The following is a 17,292-nucleotide window of genomic DNA, read 5'->3' as shown; positions in this document are numbered from 1 at the left end:
CCCATTCCCAGCCATTGTCAGTACAGTGACAGTGCATATTGTATTAGTATCAGTGTCCTGATTGTTTACCGCACTATCGCAGTCTCGCTAGAAGTCGCTAATCGCTGCCACTGCTAGTAAAAATATCACATAGATTGTAGATGCTACACGTTTTGTGCAAACCAATCAATATATGCTTATTTATTTTTTTTTTTACTTAAAACATTGAAAAAATATTTTCTTTTTTTTTTCTTTTACATAGGTTTTATTTTTTCAAAATTGTCAGTCTTTTTTGGTTTATAGCGCAAAAAATAAAAACCGCAATGGAGATCAAATACCACCAAAAGAAAGCTCTATTTGTGGGATAAAAGGATATAAATTTCTCTTACGTCCTCTGACAGTCGCCGCCCACTCATACAATCTGCACGTCTGGGTATTGGTCTTATCAACAGGAGTAAGCTAGGCAGAAGATTTTGTTAGTAAACATTCACAAAACCTTTGTATAGACACACCTACAGGGGGCTGTCCCTCTGGTCAAATAACCCCATCTAGCTGCATTCCCAATTCAGTTTGGTGTCTGCCTAGCATAGGAGTAGGCTGGCTTTTCCCTGGCTGGGGCTGCAGTCTCAGCCTTTTTTCTTATTATTTTTTCTCTCTGTTTTTTCTTTGCTATGATAGCTTTTTATTTGTTCCTGCGCTTAGTTAGTCGGACTTTGGAAGACTACAGCGTATACTTTGCGGAGCTGAGAATCGCACTGGTTGTCCTAGAGCCTTATGGAATCCCAGCCTGCCATTGAGCATTAGCAGGTTATGTGTACGCCCAGGCCTTGCAAACGACCATTTCCCTGTCCTCAGGGACGAGCCTGCAAAGTGGCTACTTCGCTAGGATGGCTCAACTGCGGTGCGCCGCGTGTTGCTAGCGTCCCTTTTTGGCTGACGGCACCACCATCCAGAGTGGGAGCCTTCCTTTCACAGAGCGGTACCCACGTTTTTGCTGAACTGGTGAGTACCATGCTGCCCCTCTATGGCATCTGTCGGGGTGTGTATGTGGGCCCTCTGTTTGTGGGGATGGCAGTTCGGTATGGATCTGTAATGTCCCCCTCATGTCTTGTCAGTGCGGTCCCTGTGTGTCCCTTCCCGGTCCCTGTGGGGGGGGCGCTGCGGCGGTTCTACCGCTGTATGGGGGGTTGCGGAGGTCCCTTCTGTGAGAACACGCGACCCTCTGGCGCGTTGGTAGTGCCTTGGACTCGGTATCGCCTGATTTATGCCCTCCCCCCCCCGATTCAGTTGTCCAGGTTCCTTCGCAGGTTGGTCTTGGAACCGAGGTTGGTGATTCTAGTGGCCCCAGACTGGCCGCGCCGGTCTTGGTACGCGGACATCATGCAACTGGTCGTCGCCTCCCTGGCGGTTCCCACTACGAGACGATCTTTTGTCTCAAGGGCAGATCTTCTATCCTGCTTTACAGTCGCTGGCTTGGACGGCGTGGCTGTTGAAAGCCAGGTCTTGAGAGACAGGGGTCTCTTGTCGGCGGTCATTCCTACCTTGCTCAAGGCTAGGAAGGCCTCGTCTGGTAACATTTATTATCGTGCCTGGAAGGCTTATTTTTCCTGGTGTGTATCGCAGGTGTTCCACCCTCGCTCCTTTTCGGTGGCGAGGGTGTTAGCTTTCCTGCAAACTGGTGTGGAGCAGCGTCTTGCGCTGACCACTATTAAGGGTCAGTTGTCTGCGCTGGCCATTCTCTTCCAGCGCCCCTTGGCGTCAAATTCCCTGATCCGCACCTTTATTCAACTGGCTCCCCCTAGGAGGGCACCCTTGCCCCCTTGGGACCTGAATTTGGTCCTGTCCGTTTTGCAACGTCCTCCCTTTGAGAACATCAGGGAGATTCCTCTGCCTGTGCTGTCACGGAAAGTTGCCTTTCTGGTGGCGATCACATCTGGTCGCAGAGTGTCAGAGTTGGCAGCCCTGTCTTGCCGCTCCCCCTATCTGGTTGTTCATAGAGATAAAGTGGTCTTGCGACCTCATCAGTCCTTTCTTCCGAAGGTGGTCTGACTTCCACCTCAACAAGGACATTGTCTTGCCTTTGCTGTGTGCGAAGCCTAAGCATCCGAAGGAGTTTGCCTTACATTCCTTGGATGTGGTACGGGCGATCAGGGTTTACCTGTTGTCTACTGAATCCTTCAGGAAGGGTACGGCTGCGTCTGCGGCAACCATTTCAAAATGGATCAGGCAAACGATAGTGCAGGCCTATTCAATTAGGGATCAGGTTCCTCCTTTCCCTGTCACAGCGCACTCTACCAGAGCGATTAGTGCATCTTGGGCCTTCCGCCATCAGGCGTCGGTGTCTCAGGTGTGCAAGGCGGCGACCTGGTTGTCTGAAATTCTACACACTTGATGGCCTGGCATCAACAGATGCCTCTTTTGGCCGCAAAGTTCTGAGTGCGGCAGTGCCTTAGGGGAGACATGGGGTTTTAGCCTTTCTCCTTCTGTTGGGGGTTTTTTCCCCTTGTTTGTTTTTGCTTTCCTGGGTTTGTTCTCTCCTGTTGAGCTTTCTTGTTACCCAGTGTTTTTACCTTTCTGGTTCAGATAAGGTTCTTTTCTCTGACCTGGGTGCTGCGTTGCCTTTAACGGTTGTTTCTCTATCGCTCATTGACAGACGTAGTCCTCGGTGATTCAATACCCTCGGGTTATGCTGTCCTCCACAGGAGTAGGACTAGACAGGAAAGAAAATGCTCTGGCCACACCCAAGGGGCAGTCCCCGAGGGTATATCCTCTCTCTCTCTCTCTCTCTCTCTCTCTCTCTCTCTCTCTCTCTCTCTGCTACAGCAAATCAGTTTTTTTCTCTCTAGTCAGGCGTAAGGACCTAGATACCTTGCTGGGATCTTCGGTCCTGGCAGGATTTTTTTCTTAAAGATTTTTAGACCGCTTTTTTTCTCCAGTGTTCCTGTGAGATCTTCAAGCAAGAAAGCTGAACTGGGCGACGGGCGGGATGTTGAGATCCAGTGGTCACCCCAGTTCAGCCTACGAGCGCGTGCAGGCCATAGCTCCGCGCTGGGTCGGCCGCGACATAGTCCCACTGGACGGGGACTGACCCTGCGAGTTAAACGTCTCGCTGAAACGCCAAAGACCATGAGTCACGGCGCCCGTATTGGTCGACAGCCCTCCAACTTCGGTGGAGAGGGGTACTGTCAGGAGTTGGCGCCCGCCTGGTTCCGGTACGGTGAGTAGTATGTTCCCCCATTTCCCCTGACGGGTCCTGTGGTGAACGCGGGCCCCTCTCTGTATGGTAAGGATGGGTTCCCCTCTATCCTATAACATGGCACAGATCCCCCTATTTTGAGTGTGATTTTTGTGTACAAAAAGCCAGGAGGCTTGGTTTGGGAGCTGACAATCTAATTGCAAGTATGTTTAAATGATTGTAATCAGTGGCAGTACTGGAATCTTACTGTGATAAGAGAAAGTATCCTACCTGTCAGAAGCCACAGGTCATTCCTCCAGCTAAAGCATGCCTCCCGACGGCCACGCGGTCCGCCAGGGTCCGGTACCGCCGGCCAAGTTGATCTCCATGAAGAGAGAGGTTTTGTGATGCCGAGATACTCTGCAGTCACGCCGCTATTCGGTAACAGACCGCCGTAGATCGCACGAGGCCGCCATTTTGGCGTAGCCTCGTGTCTTCAGCATGGGGCGGCCATGTTTGAGGTGACCTAAACACCTCGTGGAGCTAGGGGAGGCGCCGCAAGGCGTACAGAGGGGCGGAGCCGCCTCCTTTCTTCCCGGGCAGCCAGCCAAGAGACTTCCTGTCTGTTTGAGACAGTGCTGAGACTAGTTGCAGCGAACTCTGAGCATCAAGTGGTGAGCCTGGGGGTCTATCTCTCTCTTGCTCGATCGGGATCCCTAGCAGGTAACACTGAGGGGCTTTGTGGCGCTGGGGGTCTGAAAAAAAAAGTTTTATTTTGGATTGAATTTTCCAGGTAGTAACTGGAATTATTATGGACCCTGCCACACAAGTACCCCCACCTGTTTCCCTCGCGGGGGCCACGGGACCCGCCGGTGCACAGAGTATGGATGCATTTACAGCAGTTTTGGAGTCTATGGTGGCTCGGGTGGAGGCGGCCTGTCAGGAACGGGGGTCAAGAAAGCGACCTCCGCCTACCCCTAGATCATCTGACACTTCAGACTCAGAGTCTGAGATGGTCATTACAGCTGCAGGTCCCTCTGCAAGGGCTGTTGTCTCAGGTAAAGTTCCTTCAGACAGTGAGGAGGACGTTCATACTTCCGCCATAATTCGGGAAGAAGCATTGGTGGACGCACTAGTTGTGGCGGTTCGGGAAACCTTAAGACTTGAGGTTTCACCGGCAGAGGCAACTGAAACAGAGATTCCCTTTGGTACTAACAAACCCACCAAAACGGTGAAGGTTTTTCCTGTACCCAAGTGTTTTGGTAATAAAATTAAAGAAGAATGGGAGCATTCTAAGCGTACCTTTACTATTTCCAAACGTATTGCTAGACGCTATCCGTTTGAGGAATCCCTCATTAAGAAATGGACGGTACCACCAGTGGTAGACCCACCTATTTCCAGACTGAATAAAGCCACGGTTATTCCAGTAGAGGACACTTCGTCCTTTAAGGATCCGGTGGATCGGAAGGTGGAAGCGGAGTCCCGCACTATCTTTTCCATGATAGGGTCAGCCTTTAGACCAGTAATTGTCATTGGTCTAGTTTCCCAGACACTAACGGAATGGGCGAGATTGGTGCGCCAGGACCTGAAGGGGAAAGATATCCCCCAGGGAACATCTGAATTGATGGAACAGATCATACAAGGACTACAGTTCGTCTGTGACGCAGCCTTGGATGCTACCCCCCTATTAGGGAATGCATCTATGTCAGCGGTAATCCTCAGACGTGTGCTGTGGTTAAAATGCTGGTCAGCAGACCTAGGTTTTAAAAAGACCTTGACGAATCTCCCCTTTCAGGGGAATCGCCTATTTGGGGCCACCCTAGATGAGATCATTAAGGATGCCACTGGGGGCAAGAGCACTTTCTTGCCACAGGCTGCTAAAGCTAAAGGACCTCGTAACAAGCGGGGACCTTTCTTTACCGCCCATAAAGGGTTTGTGCGCCCGACTGCTGCAAGCGGGAAGGGCAAGGCTCCTCCAGGAGGGTTCAAGAAGGGCTGGTAGGACAAACAAAAGACCGACTCAGCCAAACCTGAAGCAAAGGATTACACAGCCTGAAGGTACGCCCCCACCCGGCTTGAGGGTGGGGGGACGTTTTCACCGGTATTCAGGGCATTAGATCGAGCATCGACCACTGCTACTGGTGCGATTCTTCCCTTCCAACATTTAAGTACTACAGGGAGCGGTAGTTACAGTTCCCTGAACAGATCTTTTTCTTTACCTTTTCCAAAGAGTAGTCTCAGTTCCCCACAAGAATCGGATCCGGTTGAACAGACAGACCAAGAAGCCTCTAGCCGGGTGACTTCGGTCCCTGAGATTCAACCAGGAGAGATCACCGTTCCTGATAGGAATCAGGTGTCTGATAAATGTGTGGGAACGGAGAACGATCAGACTTTGTCGGATGGTCGGGGCCAGATAGCTCTAGGGCCGCCTGGTTCAGATCCAGTCAGCGCCAGTGGTCCTAGAAATTCTAGGCTGGCCTCGTCAAGCCGATCTACCCGACTTGGACATGCGAGTCTCGGACGTTCCTTGGGAACTTCGTCTCAGGGAGTGTCTGCGGTCTCAAGGACCAATCTTCCATCGTGCTTTACAGTCGCTGGTTTTAATGGCCTGGCCATTGAGACCCAGGTACTGAAGGACAGAGGGTTGTCAGCTTCAGTTATTCCTACCCTTATTAAAGCAAGGAAAGCGACTTCCAGCAAGGTCTATTATCGCACATGGAAGACTTATATCGCGTGGTGCGAATCTTTAGGGATTCCTCTACGTACCTATTCGGTGACCAGAATATTGGCCTTACTGCAAAAAGGGGTTGAGCAGAAACTAGCCTTGAGCACCATCAAGGGTCAAGTTTCAGCATTAGCAATCTTCTTTCAGAAACCTTTTAGCTACTAAGTCCTTGGTGCGGAATTTTATCCAGGGGGTGCGGCACCTGGCTCCACCAGTCCGCGCGCCCTTACCGCCCTGGGATCTTAATTTGGTTTTGTCGGTTCTGCAGAAACCTCCCTTTGAAAACATCAGGGAGATTCCCTTGCTTACTTTATCCCAGAAGGTAGCCTTCTTGGTGGCTATCACGTCTGCACGCAGGGTGTCAGAACTGGCTGCATTATCATGCCAGTCCCCATACTTAGTAATTCATAGGGATAAGGTAGTGCTTCATCCTAAGCCATCCTTTCTTCCAAAGGTGGTTTCAGATTTTCATCTGAATGAAGATATTCTACTACCTTCCTTGTGTCCTCAGCCCAATCATCATCGGGAACATGCATTGCATTCCTTGGATGCGGTTCGGGCAATCAGGGTATACCTGAAGGCGACGGAATCGTTCTGTAAGACGGATTCACTTTTTGTGATCCCGGATGGCCCCAGAAAGGGGTTGCCTGCATCTGCCGCGACTATCTCCAAATGGATCAGACAGACGGTGGTACAGGCTTATTCTATTAAGGGTCGGAGTCCTCCGTTCCCTGTTAAGGCGCACTCCACTCGAGCGCTCAGTACTTCCTGGGCCTTCCGCCATCAGGCGTCAGTGGTCCAGGTATGTAAGGCGGCCACCTGGTCGTCGGTACATACCTTTACAAAATTTTACAAGATTGATGTGATGGCATCGGCGGATGCCTCATTTGGCCGCAAGGTTTTGCAGGCCGCAATTTGAGGAGACCGGTGGTCTACCTCAAGGGTTTTTTTCTGTTGAAAAATTTCTGTTGAGTCTCATCACGGAGGATGAGCATTGTAAACTTCTAGTTGGCACCGGTTGGGCCTTCTAGATTGGATTTTATTTCCATTTTCCCACCCCTCATTTGTGGTACTGCTTTGGGACGTCCCGAGGGTGTTGAATCACCGAGGACTACGTCTGTCAATGAGCGATAGAGAAAAATGGATTTTTGTAAAATCTTACCGTAAAATCCTTTTCTCTTAGCTCATTGACAGACGTAGTACCCGCCTCTGTTTTGGAGTTGGGTTGGGTTAAATTCTCTAGACAATGCTTTGTGACATAACTGATTTGCTGTAGCAGAGAGAGAGAGGATATACCCTCGGGGACTGCCCCTAGGGTGTGGCCAGAGCATTTTCTTTCCTGTCTAGTCCTACTCCTGTGGAGGGCAGCATAACCCGAGGGTGTTGAATCACCGAGGACTACGTCTGTCAATGAGCTAAGAGAAAAGGATTTTACGGTAAGATTTTACAAAAATCCATTTTTCCCATCCCTCACATCTACACTGCTTTAGGACGTCCCAGACGTGCAGATTGTATGAGTGGGCGTCGACTGTCGGAGGACGTAAGAAAATAGAATTTTTGTAAGAACTTACAAAAATTCTATTTTTATTAGGGTACAGCGCCCCACGACCATTCAATCGTCAGTTAAAGTAAGTGTCGTATCGCAAAAAATGGCCTGGTCATTAAGGGTGGTAAATCTTCCACAGGGCAAGTGGTTAGTAAAACACCTGGAAAAGAGTATAAAGAGGCCTAAATGGTAACGGCAATGTTCTGAACACAATAAATTGCTCCTCCCTTGAAGGCTCTGGTCCTGACCTGAGTATTGGCCTTTTAGTCTGTGCATAGTGTGTCTAAAGCTGGTCACTCACATTATAATACGGTTGTAAAATCCTTTTAAATTTATCAACCACTATTTAAAAAAAAAAAAAAAGAGGGCACACCAGGTTGAATAGATTGTTTAATACTATGTTGTTGGTATAAGTTCCACCTTTTTTTTTTTTTTTTTTTTTTTTCCTTGGCATAAAACCCTATTTCTCGAAAGTCCATTGACAGATGCAGCTCTTATGCTGCTTATACCATTGGATTATTCTGCCCTCTGCAGGAGTAGTACTAGGCAGGAAAAAAAGCTTTCTCTATGTCCTCTGACTGACGCATCTCTTCAATGTTTCTTCACCAATGGATTATGCGCCCTCTACAGGACTAGGCAGTGAAAGCTTTCACTTGGCACGCCTATATGGGCTGTCCTATACACACAACCCCTGACACACTGTGCTCCTAGATCAGTTTCTTGCTACCTAGTTTAGGAGTAGGACCTAGGTTCCCTGCTGGGACTTCGGTCTCAGTTTTTATTTTCTTTTGGAAATGTTTTTGTTTCTCTTTACTCACTATCGCTAGCTAGTGTCATGGGGATCCTCCTGGTGAACTACAAGCGACAGCCAGGCTGAGGTTTCGCACTGGATGATCTAGATTCTTACGGTCTCCCAGCCTGGCCTACGAGCGTGAGCAGGTTGTGGTCCGCTCAGGCCTCGCCACGATGGAGCCCTGTCGGATGGGGACAAGCCTGCGAGCAGATGCTTTGCCTGGACGCATCATCCTGGAACGCCCTGAGTTGCAGCGTACCCTTTTCTGGCTGGCAGCACCCCAACTTGGTGGGAGGCCAGCTGTCTGGAGCGGAGCCCCAAGGTCCATGGTATGGTGAGTTACATAGTAGTTAAGGTTTAATAAAGACAATAGTCAATCCAGTTTAACCTGTGTAGGTGTGTGACCCTAATCATCTCCCATACCCCTTAATGTATTGATCCTTGATGTATGTCCAAGAGTCTTTTGAAAATATCCATACTTCCCGCAGAAACTACCTCTTGTGGTAGAGAATTCGACAATCTTGTAGCCCTAACAGTAAAGAACCCCCCGCGTTGCCTGAGGTTAAATGCTTCTCCTCTAATCGCATTGTATGTCTTCGCGTCCTCATGCAATCCTTGCGACTGAATAGCTTTTTTTCTATGCTGAGATCACCATTAAGGTATTTATAAATTGCTATCCTGTCCCCTCTCAGGCGTCTCTTCTCCAGGTAGAATAAATTAAGCGATTGTAGACGCTCTTCATAATTAAGGTCCTCCAATCCCCTAATTGGTTTAGTTGCCCTTCTCTGGACTCTCTCCAGCTCCAACACATCCCTCCTGAGGACTGGCGACCAGAACTGGACAGAATACTCCAGATGCGGTCGGACCAGAGTTTTATAAAGTGGTAGAACTATAGTTTTCTTTCTCCATTTTTGATTCCCCCAAAGGTTCCTCCTAAAGTGTATTGTGCTTTTATGTTTTTAGTCCCCAAGTGCAATACCTTACACTTCTCCACATTAAACCTCATTTGCCATGTCGTTGCCCACTCTGTTATTTTGTTCAGGTCATTCTGTAAGATATATGCCTCATGCTGGATAATTATGGCCCTGCCCAATTTTGTGTCCCCTGCAAAAACTGATATAGAACTAATGATCCCGTCGTCAATGCTGCTTATGAATAAATTGAACAAGGTTGGTCCCAGGACTGAGCCTTGGGGGGGAACCCCACTTACCACCCCAGACCAGTCGGAGTATGCGCTATTTATTAATACCCTTTGGGCACGCCCTTTTAATCAGTTAACCTTGTGGTCGATTCTGCAGACCTTATTTTATAAATTAAGCGCTTGTGGGGAACTGTATCAAACGCCTTAGCAAAATTCAGGTACACCACATCCACTGGTCTACCCCTATCTAGGTCACAGCTCACCTCCTCATAGAATGTTAAGATTGGTTTGGTTTGACAAGAACGCCTATTCGTAAACCCGTGCTGATTACTGCTGATTATCTTTAGCAAACTCTACAATATAGTCCCTTATCATCCCCTCCAGAAGTTTACATACTATTGATGTCAGGCTGACTGGCCTAGAATTTCCCGGGACATGCCTCTGCCCTTCTTTGAATATCAGTATCGCGTTAGCTTTCCTCCAATTACCTGGTACATTTCCTGTCATACTGTCAGCAAAGATCAGGAATAGTGGTCTAGATATAGCTTTACTAAGTTCTTTGAGTACTCTCGGATGTACGCCATCTGGGCCTGGTGATTTATTTGTGTTCATTTTATCCAGCCTTTCCCTGATTTTACCCTCTGTTAGCCATAGCGGCAAGTCCTGTGAATTACTGTTAACCATACAGTCATGGTCAGTGTACCCCTCCTTTTTCTGTGTAAAGGCTGAGGAGAAAAAAGCATTAAGCACGGTTGTCTTTTCAGTGTCCTCTGTAACCATCCTCCCCTCTTCGTTAATTATGTGTGTAACATGTTCTGTCATAGTTTTTTTGCTGTTGATATATTTACAAGAATTTCTTTGGGTTCTTTTTACTATCCTCCGCTATTTGTCTCTGAAAGTTGATTTTAGCCATTTTGATTTCGTATTTACTTTTCTTATTTGCCTCCTTGTACTGCTGGAAAGCCGATACTGTGCCCTATGATTTTATATTTCTTGAAGGCCATTTTTTTTTTCGTCTAAAGTTTTTTTAACATTACGGTTTAGCCAGCCAAGTTTGGCTTTGTCTCTTCTAAATTTATTTCTCATCGGAATGCACTGCGAGATGCATTTGTTTAATATGTTCCTAAAGCATTCCCATTTTTCCTCCGTGGTCAGTGTTCCTAGGGTTTGGTTCCAGTTTACCCTTTCCATCATTTAGCACAATTTGGGAAAGTTTGCCCTCCTGAAGTTGAGGGTTCTTATGTTCCCCTCTTGCCTTGTTATAATATTTATGCTAAATGCGATCATCCTGTGATCGCTAGAGCCCAAGTTGTCCTGGACTCCTATCTCCGAGGTTAGGTCTGGTTCATTAGTGATAAATAGATCCAGCACTGCATTTTCTCTAGTCAGAGAACCCACCAACTGCGACATGTAGTTGTCCTATAAGGTTTCCATGAAGAGACGGGCCTTCTGTGAGTGTGTAGTCCACTCTTCCCAGTCAATGTTGGGATAATTGAAGTCCCCTAATATGACTGATCCCAGCTTTGCCACTCTACCCAACAGTGATATAATATCCAGATGTACCTCCTCCCTTTGGTTGGGTGGCCTATAACAAACCCCCACAATTACTTTTCCCTTTACTTCTTCCCTATGGAGTTCTACCCACACGGAATCTAACTCCGTGATGCAATGCCCCCTGTGTCCCTGGGATGGATATCTGAGGGGGTGATGTGGCCCACTCCTGGGGATAACAGGGCTGGGTCCTCTGAAAGATCCCCCTGTCCTGTTAGGACAGGTCCTGCCCTCCCTGCTCCTGCTGGGGGCGCTGTAGCGTCATCGAATGCCAGGGGGGTGTGAAGCTGTTACCTTGTCCTGGGGGGTCCACTGAAGTGGATTCTCGCGATGGCCTTATTCCCTGGGCTCTTGAACGCTTGGCCGCATTTTCGGCCATCATATTAGTGTGAGCATCAGGCTGCATCTGTAAAGGCAGCTGCCATTTTCTTGTCTTCCTGAGTGTTTGGCGCCGTTTTCGGGTGCCATCTTAAGTGTGGGCAGGCTGCGCTGTATGGGCAGCAACCATTTCCCTGTGCTTCCTATCTATATTCTATTGGCACCATTTTCTTGTGGTTAGTGCGGGCGGGACCTCTAGTGCTTGTTTGGTCACCTCCTCTCAGAAGTATAACTTGGTGAAGACAAATTGCAGAGCTGTTGCTTCTCCAGGTTTCTGGCACAGTAAGGGGTTTTTAGTCCTTTGGGCATCCCTCTGACACACTTTGCTCCTGTCAGGACTCCTGCTAGCTTAAAGGGGGACTCCAGCTGTAGCACGGTATAGCGTTGTGGACCGCGATCGCAATTTAAAGGGCCAGTTTACTCAAATTTTTGCTTTGCTAAAAATTTAGTCCCAAGGTGAAAATTTTCCCTCTGAATTTGTGCATCCGGATCACCTTCTCTGGTGTCTGTCTGCAGCCATAGAAACTCTGGCTTCCAAAGTGGATCTTGTAATAAAACATGTTGCTATCCAAAAATGGCCGATGCTGTCTCAGTCCTCTGATTCAGAGCCTAATGTGGTTTCCACGGACACTGTCCTCCCCAAGGGGTCCCTGTCCTCAGTCAGACAGTGAGGAGGACGAGTTGTCCTCAGCTGCAGCGCTGGAACGCGCTTTGGTGGAAGCACTAATTCGGTCAGTAAGGGAGACATTGCATATAGATAATGAGCCCACACAGTCTTGAAAGTGGGTTGTCTTCGGCTCCCGCAAAGCCCAGAAGTCGGGTCAGGTTTTCCCTTGTCCTGAAGATTTTCACAATATCGTGCATGAGTGATGGCGCATTAAGCACATGCTGGTGGTTCCCAAGCGCTTTCAGCACCGTTACCCCATTGCGAACTCAGTTTCCAATCGCTGGACAGTGTCACCTAAGGTGGATCACACTGTTTCCCGGTTGAATAAATCCACTGTGGATGACTCCCCGGTGTTTAAGGACTCGGCGGACAGGCGCATGGAATCCCTTTCCTGCCACCTGCCCTTGGTGGGGGGTTCGCTTCTCAAACCTGTGTTCGCCTCCGTCCTGGTTTCTCAGACGGTTACAGAATGGAGCAACTTGCAAGCTGAGTCAGTTCCTCCAACTCTTAATTGAGCTCACAGATCAAATGGCCCAGGCCATGGTGTACCTATGCGATGCGGCCCTGGACGATGCTCCTCTGGTTGCCAGGGTGTCTGCGGTGGGAGTCGCATTATGCCGCATGGTGTGGCTAAAGAGCTGGTCGGCGGACCAGGCTTCTAAGAAGGCTGTGACTGATCTCCCCTTTTTGGGTGAAGGTCTGTTTGACTCCTTGGATGAGTTGATTAAGGGTCTCACAGGGGGTAAGAGTACTCTTCTCCCCCAATCCGCAAAGGTTAAGGTGCCTCGCAGTAAGCGAGGGCCTTCCTTCAAGGCTCACCGGGGGCTTTTTCGTGCCTCGGGGTCGCAGGAAAAAGGCAAACCGTTCAGAGCCTCCGGAGGACATAAGAAGGCTTGGTCCGGTAAGCCTAAGGCCTGCCAGTCTGGCGTGACAGACAAATCCTCCTCTGCATGAAGGCCCTCACCTGGTTCAGGGGTGGGGCGACGTCTGCGTTGCTTTCGGGAACCCTGGACGTCTCTGATTCAAGACAAATAGGTTCACAAATTGATTCGTACAGGGTACAAGATATAATTCTGGTCTCGCCCAGCAGACAGGTTCTTTCCATCAAATCTCTCTGTCTACGGATTGTTTGGTCGATCTCAGGGGGGCAGTGCAGGATCTCCTTGCACAGGGCGTTATTGTCCCGGTTCCTCAGTGGGACAGGTTTCGAGGTTTTTACTCGGAACCTGTTCACGGTGCCCAGAAAGGAGGGCAAGGTGCATCCATTTCTGGACCTCAAATCGCTGAACCGCTTCGTGCGGGTGCAGGAGTTTTAAATCCAGTCCATTCGGACGGTGGTGGAGTCTCTGCAACAAGACTTTCTGGCCTCAATCGATTTTAAGACTCGTATCTGCACATCCCTATTTACGAGGGCCACCAGCGGTATCTGTTTCGCTTTGGCGGAGGAGCACTATCAATTTCTGGCATTACCCTTTGGTCTAGCTTCTGCTCCCAGAGTCTTCAACAAGGTTTTCGGCTCCGGTGTTGGCTTTGCTTCGCAAAAAGGGGATTGCTGTCCTTGGTTATCTGGATCTCCTGTTAAGGGCGAGCTCTTGTCTCACCCTGTCAGGTGACCTGACCTTCACAGTTCAAATGCTGCTGTTCGGGTGGACCATCAACAGAAGTCTGCGCTTAATCTGTCAGTACGCCTGAGTTATCTGGGCATGATCTTGGACTCCCCTCAAGCGAGGGTCTTTCTTCCAGAGGAAAAACTCATGACCTTGCAGGGCGAGATCATGATCCTGATGGACGACAATCTCTCCTCCCTGCGGATGTGTATGAGGGCCCTGCGGCTGATGGGTGTCGGCCTTTGAGGCGGTCCCGATTGCCCAATTTCACACACGGCCTCTGCAAGTGGAGATTCTTGCCAAATGGGACAAGGATCCACAGTCCTTGGACTGGATGATATGTCTGAGCCATCTCATGAGATCGGAGCTCTCATGGTGGCTTCTGTCGCCCACTCTGAGTCAGGGCAGGTAGTTTCTGCCGCTGTTGTGGACGGTGATCAATACGGATGCCAGCCTGAAGGGGTGGGGTGCTGGAACATGCTCAAAGGTGGAATAATCTTTACCGATAAATGGCCTCGAGCTCATAGCTATTAAACTATGCCTGCTCCATTGGGCGCCTCGCTTCCAAACCGACAATGCCACGGCTGTTGCTTACATCAATCACCAAGGGGGCACCAGGATTGCCCGGGTGGCCAAAGAGGTGGCAGAGATTCTGTCTTGGGCCGAGACGCACGTTCCTGCTCTCTCCGCAGTTCACATTCCAGGAGTGGAGAACTGGCAAGCAGATTACCGGAGTCTTTTTTTCATCTCCTGTGTGCCCGATGGGGGCACTCCGAAGGTGGACCTGTTTGCATCTTGTCTAAACAGGTCGAGCGGTTTGTGGCCAGGCTTGAGATCCTTTGGCCGACGCTGCGGACGCACTGGTGGTGCCTTGGCACCGCTATCGGCTGATTTTAGGCCTTTCCTCCAATACAACTGCGGTCTCGGTTCCTCCACAGGGTGACTGTGGAGAAGGTGCAGGTGATTCTGGTAGTACCAGACTGGCCTTGCCCGTCTTGATAAGTGGATTTTGTAAAGAGACCCGTTGAACCTTCCTGGCGGCTGCCTCAGAGAGGATCTGCTGTCGCAAGGCTTTGGGCACAATTTAAAGGTCAGGTGTCGGCCTTAGCCATTTACTTTCAACATCCGTTGGCGACTAACTCCTTGTTTTCGCACCTTTATTCAAGGGATGCGTCATCTGGCTCCGCCGAGGAGATCCCCTTTTGCCTCCGTGGGATAGGAATTTGGTTTTGTCCGTTCTGCAATGACCTCCCTTTGAGAATATCAGAGAAATCTCTGCCTTTTTCTCAGTTGCATTTCTGGTGGCTATCTCCTCTGCTCGCATTGGTGTCTGAGTTGGCGGCTTTGTCTTGTCGTTCACCTTATCTGGTCGTTCATAGGGATAAGGTTGTTGTGCGACCTAACCGATCTTTTCTCACTAAGGTAGTGTTAGCTTTCCAACTCAATGAAGATATTGTTTTGCCTTCACTCTGTGCGAAAAGCCTAAGCATCCTAAGGAATTTGCCTTGCATTCGCTAAATGTGGTCCGGGCGATTGGTGTTTACTGTCGGCCATGGAATCCTTTTGGACGTCTGATTCCCTGTTTGTACTTACTAAGGGATCTCGTAAGGGTTTGGCTGTGTCTGCTGCAACCATATCAAAATGGATCAGACAGACTATTGTTCAGGCCTATTCATTGAAGGGTCAGGTTCCGCCCTTCCCAGTGAGGGTGCATTCTACTAGAGCACGGAGTGCCTCTTGGGCTTTTCGCCATCAGGCTTCTGTGGCTCAGGTGTGTAAAGCGGTGACCTGGTCGTCTGTACACACTTTTTTACAAAATTCTACAAGATTGATTTGTTGGCATCCTCTGATGCTTCCTTTTGGCCGCAAGGTTTTGCAGGCTGCTGTTTTCTGAAGAGATTGATTTTCTCTTTCAGGTGAATTTTTGTTTTGGGGTAAGCTCCTGTTGGTGTTGGTTGAGCTTTCTGTTGCCCTGTTGGCTACGTTTTCTAGCCTTGTTGATACGTTAACTGTTGTTGGTTGTGTTCTTCCCACCCCTCATGCCTACACTATTGGATGTCCCATAGGTGAAGAAACATTGAAGAGCTGCGTCTGTCAGAGGACGTAAGACCAAATTGAATTTTTGTAAGAACTTACCGTAAAATTAACAGACGCCGCCCCTCTGTTCTTGGGTTAGTTGTGTTTTTCTTTTACTGCCTGCTACGAAACTGATCTATGAGCACAGTGTGTTAGGGGTTGTGCGTAGGACAGCCCCTATAGGCGTGCCAAGTGAAAGCTTTCACTGCCTAGTCTACTCCTGTAGAGGGCGCATAACCAATTGGTGAAGAAACATTAAAGAGCTGCGTCTGTCAGGACGGTAACTTTTACGGTAAGTTCTTACAAAAATTCAATTCACCACGCCCACGAGGGCTGTCTCTATAGGGATAAACCCCACACGCCCTGCTCCAGAAAACCAGTTTGTTTCTGCCTAGTGATAGGGTAGGACCTAGGTTTCCTGCTGGGACTTCGGTCTTAGTTTTTTAATTTTTAAGAATATTTTGTTTCTCTTTACTCACTTTGCTAGTTATGTGTTCAGCGGGATCCTCCTGGTGATCTACAAGCAATGCCTGCTGAGGTTTCGCACTGGATAATCTAGATCCTTAAGATCTCTCAGCCTGGCCTATGAGCATGAGCAGGTTTTAGTCCCGCACTAGGCCTCGCCACAACAGAGACCCCCTTTTTGGATGGGGACGAGCCTGCGAGTGGCTGTCTCGCTGGGACGTTACTACCTGGAATGCCCGGATTTGCAGCGTACCCCTCGGCTGGCAGCACCCCCACTCCGGGTGGTAGGTGGTCTCACCAGAGCGGAGCCCACCCTGTCCATGGTATGAGTAAATGCAGCCCCCCCCTGTCCATTGGTGGTCTTGGGGGGGGGGCTCTCCTGGGGATGATGAGACCTACTTCCTAAAAGATCAAAGATCCCCCCTGGCCTGTCAGGATACCCGGCCCTGTGCCCTACGCCCCTCTCCCCACCCCCTGGGGGCGCTATAGCTGTTGCGCCTGGTGTCCTGGGGGGGGGTGGGTGTTAATGATACTTTTTCCTGCTGGGTCTGGTTGTAGATCCCTTGTAGCCTCCAAAATGAAATCCCCCTGGGCCGTGGGGGCAAAAGAACTTTTTTTTTTCTATTGACTTGTATGGGGCAGACATTTTCCCTGTGCTTCCCATTGACTTGTATTGGCAGCCATTTTTGTGTAGCCCTATGGAGCTACACAGGCAGTGTGACCTTTCTCATGTTGTCCAGGTTGATCTCATATCCTGTGACTCTCACTTTCCTGTTGCACAGACTGGCTCAGGAGGTTTTTTTCAGAGGTGATAAAGTACTGGGGTCTCTGTGGGCATATCCCTGCGCATTCTATCTGTATATATTTAAGGGGGACTCTGCAGACCATGTTGATCAGCAGTGGGGACTGCGATCAGCCCCTTTAAAGTGACAGTATGCTGAAGAGAGAGAAGGCTGCTCCAGGTTTGTGGCGATAGCTAGGAGATGGAATATCTCATAGTGCTGGCCCCGGCCCGCCTCCGTAGAAAACTTGTAGAAAAAGAAATAGCCGCACATCCAGGAATTCCAGTTGCCTTTAGATTTCTTTTAATTCCAAAATGTTACAAGTGATGACACCAAAGACCTCAACATGAAGTCACGTAGAGGCGTTTCACACATACATTTTTTGCTTAATCATTACAATGACAATA

General features: G+C 49.2%; 1 protein-coding gene across 1 annotated transcript in view; it reads left to right on the top strand.

The window, feature by feature from the left end:
* ESPL1 (extra spindle pole bodies like 1, separase) overlaps positions 1-17,292 on the top strand; it is a 270,074-nt gene that overhangs the window by 89,239 nt on the left and 163,543 nt on the right. The gene's annotated exons all lie outside the window — the stretch shown is intronic.

Source organism: Pelophylax lessonae, assembly GCF_965119305.1.
Source record: "Pelophylax lessonae genome assembly, chromosome: 2".
Classification (NCBI taxonomy): domain Eukaryota; kingdom Metazoa; phylum Chordata; class Amphibia; order Anura; family Ranidae; genus Pelophylax; species Pelophylax lessonae.
Note: the sequence above shows the minus strand (reverse complement) of the source record. Positions and strands in the feature narration are given on the sequence as shown.